A 14,122-nucleotide genomic window follows, 5' to 3' on the forward strand; every position below is an offset into this window, starting at 1 on the left:
TTTTCCCTTTAAACAACAGATTTATTTCCTAATATCCAATGCCATCAATGATGCCATTAATAAGTAGCAGTTTGTAATATATCACAATCTGACCTATAGAATTTCTAAGAATCCAGTTCAGTTTTGAAATCATAGATTGTGTCAATCCTGACAAGATAATTAAAATCTCTATCTATACATACATCTGTTCACTTCTAGTATTGAAATGCATAGCTTACAATGTAGATGGTAGCCCATGGTAATCATTTTAGCACAATTTCTCAGAGCAGATTCCCACTGCAAAAGTTGGACCAAAATTAATCTGTGTGACTCTCTCATCAAGTATCAGCTAGTGCCAGCAAGTCCAAACACGCAATATTCTTATTGTGGGAAGAAAATATGAAGCATTATGACCCACGTCATGGGGTAAATAACAAAAGAATCAGTCACATGCCTGGATTCAAAATGCAGGTTTAATCTCACTTTCCAGCAGAAGAGAGCCCCCAGCAGTTTGAATTCACAAAAGTCAAGCAACGGTATAGCGTTAGTAATCTAGATTGTTGGACCCTTTTATCACATTTAGTCTACTTGCAAACAGCACTCCACTCTTTTTACTCCCCTTGCAATGACCACACACTCTTAAGTAACTTTAAAATTCTTTACTTACAAAAGTTCCAAGGGTCAGATTTATGTATTTATCCAAGCAGCAGCAAGTGCAACATAGGCAGAATACTCTTTGGTACAAAATACAGAAAGATAGCTTCAAACATGTGTTCTAAGTTTGGAGCTTGCTCAGGCATGTCTTCCTTGGTCAGTTACATGGCATAAGGGAGAGGGACTAGAGATGGCTTCACTTTCTTTCTAATCAAAGAAGAAGGTGTGTGACCTAGCTGAGTCTAATAATCCAGCTCTATGTCTTAACCCACTCATGCATAGTTACATTTGACTGCAATTTCCCACACTTATGCCAATGGTTCCAGGCCAAGGTTGCCAATGTTTCAGCTGTGCATTTGGGTGGTTTGTTTAGTGTTTTTCATAGTTTATCTACTTGAATGGTGTTTGCTAAATGGCTTTATCAATAGTAATGCTGCAGTGAGACTAACAGGCATAAACACACCGAAGTGTAATAATTGTAAGCTACAATCCTAAAAGCAATTATACATGTCTGTGCACCATCAATTTTTAAGGAATCTGTATGTGTGTAGGACTGCAGCCACATACAAATCTCTGGGCACTTAGATGCACAATGAACCTCTGGTGCATTCAGTTATCCACATTCATATCAGCAGGACCAACTGCATTGTGTACACATTCATTTTCAATGAACACAGAAACCAGGCAGAGCTCTCAAGTGCTGAGCAGAATGCTGGATGTGAGAAACAGTGTTAGAATTGTAGCAACTCCAGTGTAATAAAGGTTTTGTTGATACAGCATGTTGTCCAAACCACAGAGCATCCTTGGCAGTAAAAAAGAATAGGGAAATGAAAATATATTTGATTTCAAAGACAGTCAACAAACCATCATTTATTTCAGATGACCTTAGATGAAAAGTCACAATCACAATCCTGCTCACAGTTTTCTAGTATATAAAAGGCTGCATGATATGACTTGAGACTACTGGTGGGGTTTTGCATTAATGATCTTGCAAGCAGAATCCCATCAATGCACTCCCACAAAAGCCTTCTAATTGCTGCTGGGAATTCTGGTGTGTTCTCTCATATTGCAATATTGATTTCCAAAAGAAATCTGCTTTATTCTTAAATTAAGATAAGCTATAACTGTTGCTTGCTATAAATGCATGCCTTCCAACATGTCGCAACGGAAAACCAGAACACCAACTTCCGGGCCTGCATTCGTAGCATGAATCATGCGACTCGCATGAGACTACAGCCCTGAAAAAGGAGCGGGGGGGGGGAGGATTGCAGCAGCCAAAATGTGACTCCATTTTTAACATGCTTGGAGATCAATGTATGGTGCCAATATAAATAGCTTTATGTCAGGGTTTGTGTGCCTCTAGCTCCAATGTCTTCCCCATATAATCTGCAGTAATGCAAGCTGAATAGCTGCAATGTGCTGTGTGTAGGGACTACCTTTAGAGAGTCATCAGAAATATCATTTGGGGCCCAAAACGCTGCAACAAGGATGTTAGTGCTTGCCATGGGATGATGATAACACCTATACCGATGCAGCCACACTAACTGCTGATTCATTTCCAGGCACAATTCAAAGTGTCGGTGATGACCTTTAAAGCTCTAAATGGCTTGGATACAGGGTTCCCGAGGGACTGTTTCCTTGCATTTAAGCATGCCTGCTCCTTGAGTGGAGAGGTATTTTCCATTCCCATCTGTTGCTGAGACATAATTGGTAAGGCCTTATTGGTGAGTGTGCCCAGATGAGAAATAACTTACCCAATGAGATTTCCCTTACTGTTTTCCACTGACTGGCTAAAACAGCAGGCATTTGTTCTGGTAGGCAGCTGTATTTTGATATAGATCTAACAATTTCTTGTTTCCTGCTATCATTAATCAAAACACTTGTCCACTCTTGGGAACAGCTGCTTCCTGCCATGTTTGGTGTATTTATAATACAACTATTTTGGGTTGTATTGAGAATGAATAAAAAATGGGAATAGATAACACATAATTTTGCATTAAGACTGCGACCTTATGCAAACTTACCTGCAAGTAAGCACCATTTAATTGAGTGGCACTTTCTATTGAGTAGACATGTACAGGATTGCACTGCAAAGCTTATAATTACGGTTTCTAAGCATGCAATAGTACCGATGTACGACTGCATTTATCTTCAAAGATTATTGTACTTTTACAACTCCATCTGACAGTTCTGAAGCACTGAACAGATCAATAATTTTGTTGGCTTCTCTTCTTTCCTAAAACTTTAATCATTTCCACTACTTTCCTTTGGATTATTTCCACTTTTTTAAGCATCTGTCTTCGAATATGGAGCCTAATATGGAGAAGGTGTTTCTCCAAGCAATATCTTACATGTGCCAAACAAGCAGAAGGAGACTATTAATTCCTTTGTCTTGAATCCGATTCTTTTGGCATTGTAGCCCAAAACTGTGCTTATATTTTGTTCCACAGCGTCATGCTGATTAATGTTTAGTTTATCTGCTGTGACGCCTTAAATCCTCAGCAGAGCTAATATGCAGCTAGATATACCGGGTAATTACAAAAATCATTAAGTGGCCATGTTCATCCATTAGAAAAATCCAAATACCACAGTTTGACAATACCTTTATCTGGACCAACTAAATTTCACAAAATACTGTGCATAATGCAAAATACTGTCTTTTAGTGCTCCAGAACGCTCATTCAGGCTGTATGTTAAATAAGTAGAGGAAAAGCTGGGCATGATGTTGGAATGCAAAAGTCTGTCGTTCTTTACAGACTTTGCAAGTTTGTAAGATAACATGGGAGGTGTTGCTTACACTGAATTAGGTTAGTCTTAATTAGGTACAAAACCTAGTAGATTTCAGGTTGCACAAGGACTGCTGTTCTCACTACTTCTGTCTTCAACCAAACAGAGCACAGTAATTCCTTTCTAAATTTGTGGATGTGTTGAGTCTGCAAATTCATTTTGCCACTCTTGTTTATCTGTTTCAGTAGAACTTTGATAACTCTTTCCTTTCCAACATCTAGCTCACAATAGAGTTCCGCAGATATCAGATTGGTCCTTAGTTCCAGTTACTCCAAAATTTGATTTTAGCATATTGTCCAAAATATATAATTGAGAATGATTTATAGGAGAAGTAAAGAAGTAAAGGAATTTCATGATACTTCAGAGAATAATGTAAATCTCTTCAGAAAATGAGAGAAAAGCCCATTCCCACCGCTTCTTTCTTCCTTATTTATTGTTTTCGGTGCTGCCATTAGATAATGTACCAGATATTCAAACTGCACCAAAATGCTTCCCTTCATTAAGTGATCTGATCACATGTCTTGACGCTTTCTGGGGATATTGCTTTGGCTGCCTTTGGGCAGAAAATGTCATTTATAAATATTAATAAGATAATAAATAAGACCAAGAATTCTGAGTGCAGCTTCTTATATTAGAAGGCATCCACCTTATTCAAACTGATAAATACATGGTTGTGAAGGCAGAATCTCACTGAATCACCAATTACTCGATCATTCGTGATATTCTGCTGACAGTGTTATTTATTTTATTATGAGCATCTAATAAAATTCTCAGGGTGGTTTACAATAAAATTCCATAGAAAATGCACTTTAAGCAAAATATTTATAAATATGTGTAAAGCAATAACTAATACGCCTCTTTAAAGCTGAAGCAGCATAAAAATAGCAAAGCACATAATAGATTAAAAATGGGGGGGGGGTTACTTGGTCCCAAAACAATGACGTTGGTGAGTTTCTCTTGGGAGAGCATTTCATAACCGAGGCACTACCCTGAAAAGTCACCCTCAGTGGTAGCCACCTGCATTATCTCAGATGGCAGGACCAGCTGTAGAAGGTCTTAAGCTTCAGGAAGATACATATGGAAACAAATGCTGCATCAAATATTGTAGTCCTGAGCTGCAAAGGGCTATAAAGTTCAAAACCAATACTTTGGATTGTCCTGGAAATGAACTTAGTACTAAGATGTCATCCGAATTCCCCAAACCATCCTACTGTGCTGTCACCCAAACATATGCAACGTGGCAGCTTTGTATGATGCCACTACGCACCAAAATATTGACAGTGCTGCTGCAAGTGAAACCACGGGTCCTGGTGATTCCATCTTGTCCTTTATTGCCAATGAAAACATGAGACCAGACCATCCTGACTGTAGACCTTGGTCATGTCTACAGTGACCCAAGACCAGACAGACAATTAGCCTGTCTGCCCAATTTTTACATCTTTGTTAGTGGAGGAAGTCTTAAGGCTAGGTCCAGGAATAATTTCACAGGGTTTTTGCATGGCATAAACAGCATCTTCTTTTCGAAGAGTTAGCACACATTCTGTGGTGTCTCTTAGCCTGCCTCTCAAATTTCTCTTTCCCTTGCTGGAGCCATGCATGCCTGCTTCTTTAGATGGATTACAAATACGTGCCTATCGCTGAGTTCAGCAGTTGATTCTTTTTGGCTTCCATATTTATGCGCCTTTATCTTATAATATACCTCTGTGGATGGAGAAGGATCTAGCCTATGCATTAACATAGGAATCAATGACAGATTTGAGCCTTATGAAGTGTAAGCAAGCTAGACGCCTGAGCTCCCACACCCAGCTGATTTAGATAGGGGATCTTCTGGTTGCTCAGAAACAGGTGCCTTGTCAATATAGTTGTGCATTGTTAGAAACATATTTGCGTCTGTTCCATCTGAAATTCAATTTCTCCTTCTCCTGTCTCCTACCTTTGGGCTAGAACTACTTCTAGATTGTCACTATTTTGTAGAATGAATTCATCCATATACTGGCAAATTTAGGTTGGTCAATAAACAACAGACATTGTTTAAGAGCCACACAAACTGTAAAAATCAAATCAGTTAACAGGTACAGTGGTACCTCAGGTTAAGTACTTAATTTGTTCCGGAGGTCCGTACTTAACCTGAAACTGTTCTTAACCTGAAGCACCACTTTAGCTAATGGGGCCTCCTGCTGCCGCCGCACCGCCGGAGCACGATTTCTGTTCTCATCCTGAAGCAAAGTTCTTAACCCGAGGTACTATTTCTGGGTTAGCAGAGTCTGTAACCTGAAGCGTATGTGTCAGGGTTACTTCCAGATCCTAGCTCACAGAGGATCACGCTAGCCAGCGATCGTTAAATAAAAGTCTTTATTGAGTTACAGTCTCCATTCTCGAGCTGCTGCGTGCAACCCTACGTCTTATGCTTAGATCGGCGAAGCTCCGTCTGAGTCTCCGCCCTTTGCGCACCAACTTAATATCCTAGCCCTGCTCCACCTTTTCCGCCTGACAGTTCTCCTCTGGGTCCCTCTGCCCCCCTGGGTCTCTTCCTTCCGGGATTCTTCTGACGCTGACCCCCCGGACTCTCCTGTCTCCTTGCGCCGGGCTTTAGGACCTGGCTCCCTTTCCGGGCTGCCTACTGCGCCACCTTCCTGTGCATTTGAACTTGGCGCGCGCGCCCAACCTTCCACTTTCCGTCTAACCGTCACTTCGCTCCCCGATGAAGGTGTGGCCACTCCTGACTCGTGCCCTCCCTCCTGTTGCGAGCTGCCAGCGCTTGCTCCCTGGCGCTCTTCCTCTTTCCTACTCTCTGGCGGTGACGTTGGTCCCGATCTCCAACTGCTCCCCTCTGAGTCCCCTCTGGCTCTTTCTTCCTGGGGTGTCCCCCTAGTCTCCGCCCTTGCCCTGGCCACTGGTGCTCCTTTTTGTGAATCTTCTGATTCACTGGAAAGACTCGGAGATCTCGGGTCGTCGTCATCACTCATCCTTTCTTCTGCCTCCTCCCCCTCGCTCTCTGTTTCCTCCCTTGCCCTCGCCTCTGCTCCTGAACCCCTGACAGTATGTAACCTGAAGTGTTTGTAACCTGAGGTACCACTGTAGTCTGTATCAAGTATAACACAGACATTGCAGATTGTTTGTTTTTAAGAATCAATTTTAGGTAGAATGACAGATGAATTCTTTCTATTCCAGCTAATGGGTTTTAGGTAGAGTTTGCTTTCTGGGGTACTATTGTAGCATTTGCTGTAAAACAATGGAGTCTCACGGAACCCCGTCTTGTGAGTTAACTTGGCAACATCATATTCTGTTACTCCTTGGAAGTAACTAAGAACTTCCTGGCCAATATATAGCGAACATCCATATTTGCTACTCCATAGATACAATTGGAATTTAGAATAAAGCTTCCCATTGACTTTTGAAGTCAGGATGTATTAAGGGAATTACCGTAACATGTATTACTGTACACTGCTTCTGTACTTTCACTGCAAAGCAGTCTATAAATCTGCAAAAAAAGTCACTTAAAGACTGTGTTAAGTATTAAGCAGTATAAAAATATCTGAAATGAAATTTAAAATACTGTAATTTTCAGTAAGAGATTCAATTGGAAAATTTCAAAGTTCAGAGGCTACTGTGAGCACACACAGGAACATCCAAGTGCATTATGAGGAACCTCCAGACAGAATTGCTTTCTTTATTATATTTCTTCTACAGGAATTTTTGGGACCAGTCGAGTAAATTAGAGCCCAAATACTTTCCTGTCAATGCCTTATTTTAAGTAGACTGGAACTCATTTGGTACCTCCTTGAATTAATATAAGGCTGACTGCATGAAACCAGGCATTTGAGATTAATTCCTTCATTGCAAATATATGGGTCAACAATTTCTTAAAGGGCAGGCATTTAATGGAATTTTAATCTAAACAAATTCATAGAAGGATGAATTTTTTTCATCTGTTCCATTCAACAAACTTTAATATACATGTCATATTTTATAATTGCCACTTTTCTGAATTTTCTCACAATCTTTAATAAGCAATTTCTAATTCTTGCTATTTCATAGAAGCAAGACCAACCGTTCCCTCTAAAACCTAAATCACAATTTTTCAACACCTGGGAGCTTAAAAAAGAAAGGAAAAAAGAGTGTTTTCCCCTCCTGCTCATTTTCTCTTCTGTGATATTGACCAACCTTATTACATGTGCTCCTTCAGGCAAAAAACACATGCAAACCCATGCACTGATTGGAAAAGAAAAAAAAGACAATGTCTGTCTGTGAGGTTTCAGATATATCTGGAATTGTTTTTGCTTGTTTAAGTGCTGTCACAGCTACCACAATTTAGAAGCTTAATATATGTGTTGTCTTGGCAAGCAGAGAAGGCAATCCTATCTCCCAATGTTGATGGTTTGGGGATAGAATACAATATTGCACAGGACTGCTTCCTGTGCCCAGGAAGATTGAGATTCCGCACTGACAGTAACAAACAAATCTGAAACAGAACAGCTGGCAAGGTTTGAGATGTGGCGATGAACCTGCTGTTCCTCTTCTCACTATAACCCCACTTAGAATAGCTCTGTTACCCATTTTCTTACTTCATCATTAAGACACAACAAATATCATAGGAATCAAAGAACAGGTTTACCTGGCTGCTCTATTTTCCCCATCAAATTACAGTGAGATTCATGTGAAGTTAGACTGTCTATAAAGACAGCCAATGAGTGATGAATTCTGACACCATCATCCTTTTGATGGGTTGGAAAATCTTCTTTGCTAAACTAGGAAAGCATGGTGTGGGTGGGTGGTTTTTTTTAATAACCCAGGAAACTTGTGATTTGCCACAACAACTCCAATACAAAAAAATAAGACAAAGAGGTTGGGGGATGCTGTTCCCCCCCACCCCTAAATTACTATTTGAAAATCATGCATAGAATTTACAGGGGGAAGTAGTGTTTTGTATAGCACCATAAAATGGATGCCTGTTACTTTATGCATTCTTCTGACATCAAAGAGTAGAGATGCTTAAGCTCTCTTTGAAAACTGCATGGCTAGCTTATGCAGTAACTTGATGTGATAAGATACTGTGTTGTTTTCTAAGACTGTAATGTGTAGTTTGGACATGTAGCTAGAATTGGGGTTTAAGAGTTGTGGGCATGCTGCTGGCTACCTGCAGTATCAAGCATTCCCAGGTTCCTTTTAACATGAATTTGCAACAACCACAACACCGAGAACACCTAGAGAGGCTGATGGAAATTCACAAGAGGGAGTTATGAAAAAGCATGCATTATTTTGCAATTTGCTTTTAGTCCCTAAATTCTAGTTCTTTTTATGTCTGAACTATAAGCCTAAGAAAAACACAGTGGATATTTTATTTACTTGAGGCAAGCCTTATAGAGTCTCCAAGCAGGAGTCATTTGCATTGCTTAGACCTGTTGCATAGATCTGTTTTCTAGTGCACACGATAAATGAAATTTGCCACTGCAAAGTATTTTTAATTACCTCTTTTTTATTTGAGCAATCAATGTGCTGTGATTGGGGGGAAATCGAAACACAGGGCAATTGCTGCATGCTTATATAACATTAGTTTTGTTATGATATAACTTTTATGAATGCCTATGCACTGTAAATGCTTTAATACTAGAATACTGAATGTTTTGTACCCCTTTTTTGTAATTATCCTATATTTATTGCATGGTTCTTTTCATAGTTCTGTTGTCCCCATAAAGTACAACCAAGGAACATGTGGTATTTTATAACATACAAAGTTCAATGTCAACTTAATCCATTACAAGACATGGTTGCACCAAGACATTTTAAAGAAACAAAACATGGTAGGAAATGGGCTTCCTACCAACAATGGGCTTGGTTCACAGCAATACATGAGTCCGTGATCTATGTGTCTGTAACATTGTTGATTTTGTATAAATGGGACTAGAGGCCTTATCGGATCCTGGAGACACTTGCATAATCCAGTAGGGCTGTACAGGAATTAGTGTTTGCAAAATCAAAAGGGTAATCTGCAAGAAGGTGTGATCTGTTTGGATAAAACCTGTATATCAGATACATTGGCGCAAGGCCACTTTGTCTGATATAAGAGATAAGAAGAAGAAGCAATATCCTTAGTTGTTGTCATAGACATTGCCACACAGCAAGTGGTAACTATTTTGCCTGACATATGCAACTGTGCATAGTATTATCAGGAAGAAATGTAGTAGAAATAGGTCTACTATAGATCTGCAAAAATTATTCCATTCCATTTATATTGCAAAATAGAGAATTCCAAACAGAAATATTTCATTTGGTAAGACACTCTTGAACATGTGAGGCTTTTTCTTTATGAATAATAATTCTCGGGGATCCGAACAGCTGCTTCGGTTCATGTTCAGTGAAAATGTTGGCAACTTTTTCCTTGAACAGCAGAGTACAGTGGAACCTCGGGTTGCGAACGTGACTCATGCGAGAGGCACGTTCGCAACTCACAGCGCCGCATCTGCACACACACGGGTCATGAGTCAGTGCTTCTGTGCATGCGCAAAGCACGATTTAGCGCTTCTGCACATGTTCGAGTGCCAAAACCCGGAAGTAACCTGTTCCAGTACTTCTGGGTTTGGTGCGGTGCGCAACCCGAAAACACATAACCTGACGCGTCTGTAACCTGAGGTACCACTGTACTGTTAAGAGCTTAGGGATGCTTCTAAAGCAATGTAACACTCAGCAAAGCAGCTCTTGGAGAAGAAATATGCTTGATTGTCCCTTTGGAATCTCAGAACAGGTTTTCATGCATCTCTGGATCCTACTGTATTTCTTACCTTTATAACACATTTATCCTGATCAAGTTTGAAAAATGTGTAAACACAAACAGGTTTCTCTAAAATGAACTTCCTTACCACCAGAGTGAAAAGTGCAATTTGAGGGGAGGGGCAAAGACTCTGTACCTAATGACAAGATATATGTTAGGTGTTGTTCCACTGCATGGCGCCCATCACAGAATGGGGAGGCAGAAGGAGGGAATGGACTATCCATCTATTTTGGGTCTAAAAGATAATCAAAGCAAAGGGCATGGAGTGTCCTTCTTCACTCCAGGTGCCTTGGATCAGGGCCAGGGGGTGCAATCATCACTCCACTGAAGTTACAGTGGTGAAAACTGGTTGTGAACTGGGCCCACTGTTTACAGTGTTACTAAACGTAACCAAAGATCATTCGAACAAAAATTGGAATACCAAAGGGTTGGATTGATCCAGAAATAGCTTTTTATTGTATTGATAGCTTTCATATCTGAAAAATCACTGAGTGAGGTGGCCAGAAAATTGGTGTTAAAATTTTTGAAAGAGGGCTGGTAATATATTTATACTGCTGCAAACTAAGTTACCAATGAAATAACACTAAATCAAAGTGTTGTGTAATGAATTGATTTCAAGCTGTGTAAGAGTTGATTTTCATGCCGGTACTATCGACTTCTTTTTCCATCGCTTTGATATCCAAGAATACCTGATATTCGATAGAATGTATTCCACCCAGCATTTTGTTCAGGCCTCTGTTTTATTTTCAAAAAGCAAGTTTTCATGCTGAGCAGAATAACTTTCTCTTTACTTCACAGAAATAAAATAAACGTGTTTCAGTACATTGCGGTGCCTCTTATTTTGGTGCAAAATTAGGGCAGCCTGCCTGCCAATGGCATGAGCTCCCCTGGTCTTTGTTCTGGTCCAAAGGGACTGTTCAGTCTGGTGAACAAATGCATATGATTTGATGGGAAATCCCATCAAGAACTGCTGTTCTCGTCCCAGACTGAAATAGAAATGAAAGAGAGGGGGGGGGAGACAGACAGAGAGAGAGAGACTGTTCCCTGTGGTGATGGCAAAATGTTATTTGTAGATTTGTTCATTTTTTTATTATTTTAAATGGAGCTAGGATTGACTGCAGGTCCCTGTACTATGCAGTGCAGTGCAGATTCTGGATTTTTTGCTATGTAGCGTATGAAGCAGCCCCTGCTTTGTAGCAGGCTCTGCACAACCTTTCCCCTGGATCTCTCGGCTGATCTTCTCTTCCACTGAATCTGAGATTTTTAGATAGTGGTAAAGGATATGTTTTCACATACAGATTTAGTTGCCACAGAATACTGAGTATCTGTTAGTAGGGAGAGGCGGAAAAGAGGGAGGCGGGGATGAAATCAAGGAAGCTAACAGAGATTGTGGCTGGCTTGCCAGAATCTTCACATGAGTCTTTCACACTATGACATTTTGCGGCAAGTCTCACTAGTGCATACTAAGAACAGGTAACACATAAAGGAGACAAGAGAAGGAGCTTGACAGAGCAGATGACTGGCAAATGATTCAGGAGGCTGTTTCCATACGGACCTGTGGGACCATGCAGACCCCTTGAAATTTGTACTTTGTGGGATATTTACTGCAAAGCACAGAAAAGGGCTCTTCCTTACACTTGCTTGTTGGTGTCCTGCAAAAGTATCCCTTTGACATTTTCCCCCTTTACCATCAATTCTCCAGACAAGACAATGGATAGAAATGAATCGTTTTATTTCAGCCACTTGGTTCCATGCAGTTGAGTTTTCATCAACCCCACCTACTTGCTTATACAAATTATGTTTCTTGGCTTCCTCAACACTACTGTTAATGCTCTTGGCAACAAAAAGCTGGATCCAATACAACTGGCTTTTTTTTTTTTTTTTTGCCTGTTCATTAAAAGGGCAGCTCATTAAAAATTACATAATGAACAGCAGTCATAAGTTATACACTTGACCAGCAAAAACACTGTGTGCAAATGGTCTGCCGCATTGGCAAATGAGAGCAATTCAAATATCCCAGACAACCCACTGGTGAGAAATCAGTTGGGGGCATTTGTACACTTACAAGGCAATCCTGTGCATGTGTACTCAGAAGCAACTCCCAGTGAGTTCAGCGGGATTTACTCCCAGGAAAAACATGCATAGGATAACAGCCTTAATTCTCTCAGTATTGAGTGTTGCCAGATTAAGGCCACACACTCAATCTCTCCTCTTTCTCCAGCAGTACTTCCTTTCGCCTACCCTGAACCTACAGGAAATAAACTCCTGCATAGTTATTTGTTTTAAGCATTTCATCCTGTCTTTCCACATATGCACCCAAGGCAGCTTATTAAGTGTAAAGCAAATCTATACTATACCTATAGCCTAATTACTATTTTCTTGCTGCGTAAAAGCATACTTTATTCCCCATACTGCAGTCAGTAGTGCAGTTGCTAGTTAACTGATGGAATCCACACCCTGGGGCATTTTATTATACAAGAAGTTCCAGCTGTTTCAGAGGTGGCATTCGATATTTTTTACTTAAATTGGTTTTTATGACATGCTTGCAAGCAGAGGATGTCAAGACCTCCTGAATCTTGAGTAAAAGTCTGCTGGCAGTGAATGCAGTTGGGGGGGGGAGGGGAATCGTCCACCAGAAACTGCACGATGATAAAACTCCCTCAAGTAATGGCTGTTAATGATTAGAGGCTCACTTGGGCATGAAATTAGTCGTTTCTGGCATGTGCGAATAATGGGCAGAAGCCTAAACTGCAATGTTAAGCCTGAAGGCTTCCATTATTTCTAACTGAGTGAGTGTGTGTTTATGCGTGGGAATCTCCAGTGTACGTTCTCTCTGGGCTGCTGCAGGGGATGTCTTTGTAGAAAGAAGCAAATTCCCTCAGTTGCCCAATGCAAAGATAACAGACAGAGAAGCGGCAAAGAAATACGAGACAGCTAGGAGAGAGCTTGTTTATATTTGGATTCATCAGTTCAGATCCAGCTAAAACCTCTCACATGTGCCAGGACTGGGGAAGACCTTTTCTTCTCCTGAGAGCTTGGAGACAATGTTGGGCAGTTTCATGTGATCATAAGTGGTGGGTATATAAGGCAGAGGTTCAACTACACAAAGAACAACAACATTGTATCTGGAGTAATGGTCAATATGGTGCCTTCCAAAGATTTGGACCACAACTCCAGCCAGCAGGAGACTGAGGAGCAACTTCTGCCCTCCTTCCACCCCATTTTTCAGAATCCCAGTTCCATCCATATTAAGATGCCTGGGTCTTTTTGGCTCCAGTAGTTGTGGGTAGTTTCTGGTTTTTTGTTTAAGGATCAAATATCAAGGTCTTTGCTTCAGACCCTGGAGAGCTATTGCCCTAGATGGACAGAACACCTTCGTTGTACACCACCATTATATTTTTTATGAGATTTGGACAGAAGTATTCAATGAAACAAGTCTCATTACAAACTGTAGCGTCCATGGTTCACCACACTTAGCTTTACTGACTGTTTTCCACAGAGAACAAAAGGAGATACATTCTGAGGAGCCAGTAATATTTCTACTTGTGACAGCCTGAAAACTGGTGGTGCAGAACTGGAAACAATTCCTGAACTTGCAACTTTCCTTGTGGAGACAAAGAGTATGGACAGTAGTGTTAACAGAGAAACTTTCAAAATATGGGAAAATGGAACCTAAGACTCCAACAATTTTATGGAAATTGGGTATCTTTTTATTACTTTTCCTGTCTAACAGTCCTTCAAATTGGCACCCTCCATCTACACATAGACAACTGTGGTGCAATGTACTTTGTGAAATACAGTCGTAACTTGGTTAATGAACGACTTGCGAGTCAAACATTTTGGCTCCCAAACGCTGCAAACCCAGAAGTAAGTGTTCCAGTTTGTGCACATTCTTTCAGAAGCTGAATGTCCGGCACAGCTTCCACAGCTTTT

The 14,122-nt window shown here is 40.5% G+C and overlaps 1 long non-coding RNA gene across 1 annotated transcript; it reads left to right on the top strand.

Moving 5' to 3' along the window:
• Positions 1-3: 3 nt before the first annotated feature.
• Positions 4-11,013, top strand: LOC309528021. The gene is made up of 2 exons (XR_014217476.1): positions 4-5,497; positions 6,490-11,013. It is a non-coding gene; the product is annotated as an uncharacterized lncRNA (long non-coding RNA).
• Positions 11,014-14,122: the final 3,109 nt, after the last annotated feature.

The sequence above is a fragment of the Podarcis vaucheri genome, assembly GCF_965113315.1.
Source record: "Podarcis vaucheri genome assembly, chromosome: 3".
NCBI classification, from domain to species: Eukaryota; Metazoa; Chordata; class Lepidosauria; order Squamata; family Lacertidae; genus Podarcis; species Podarcis vaucheri.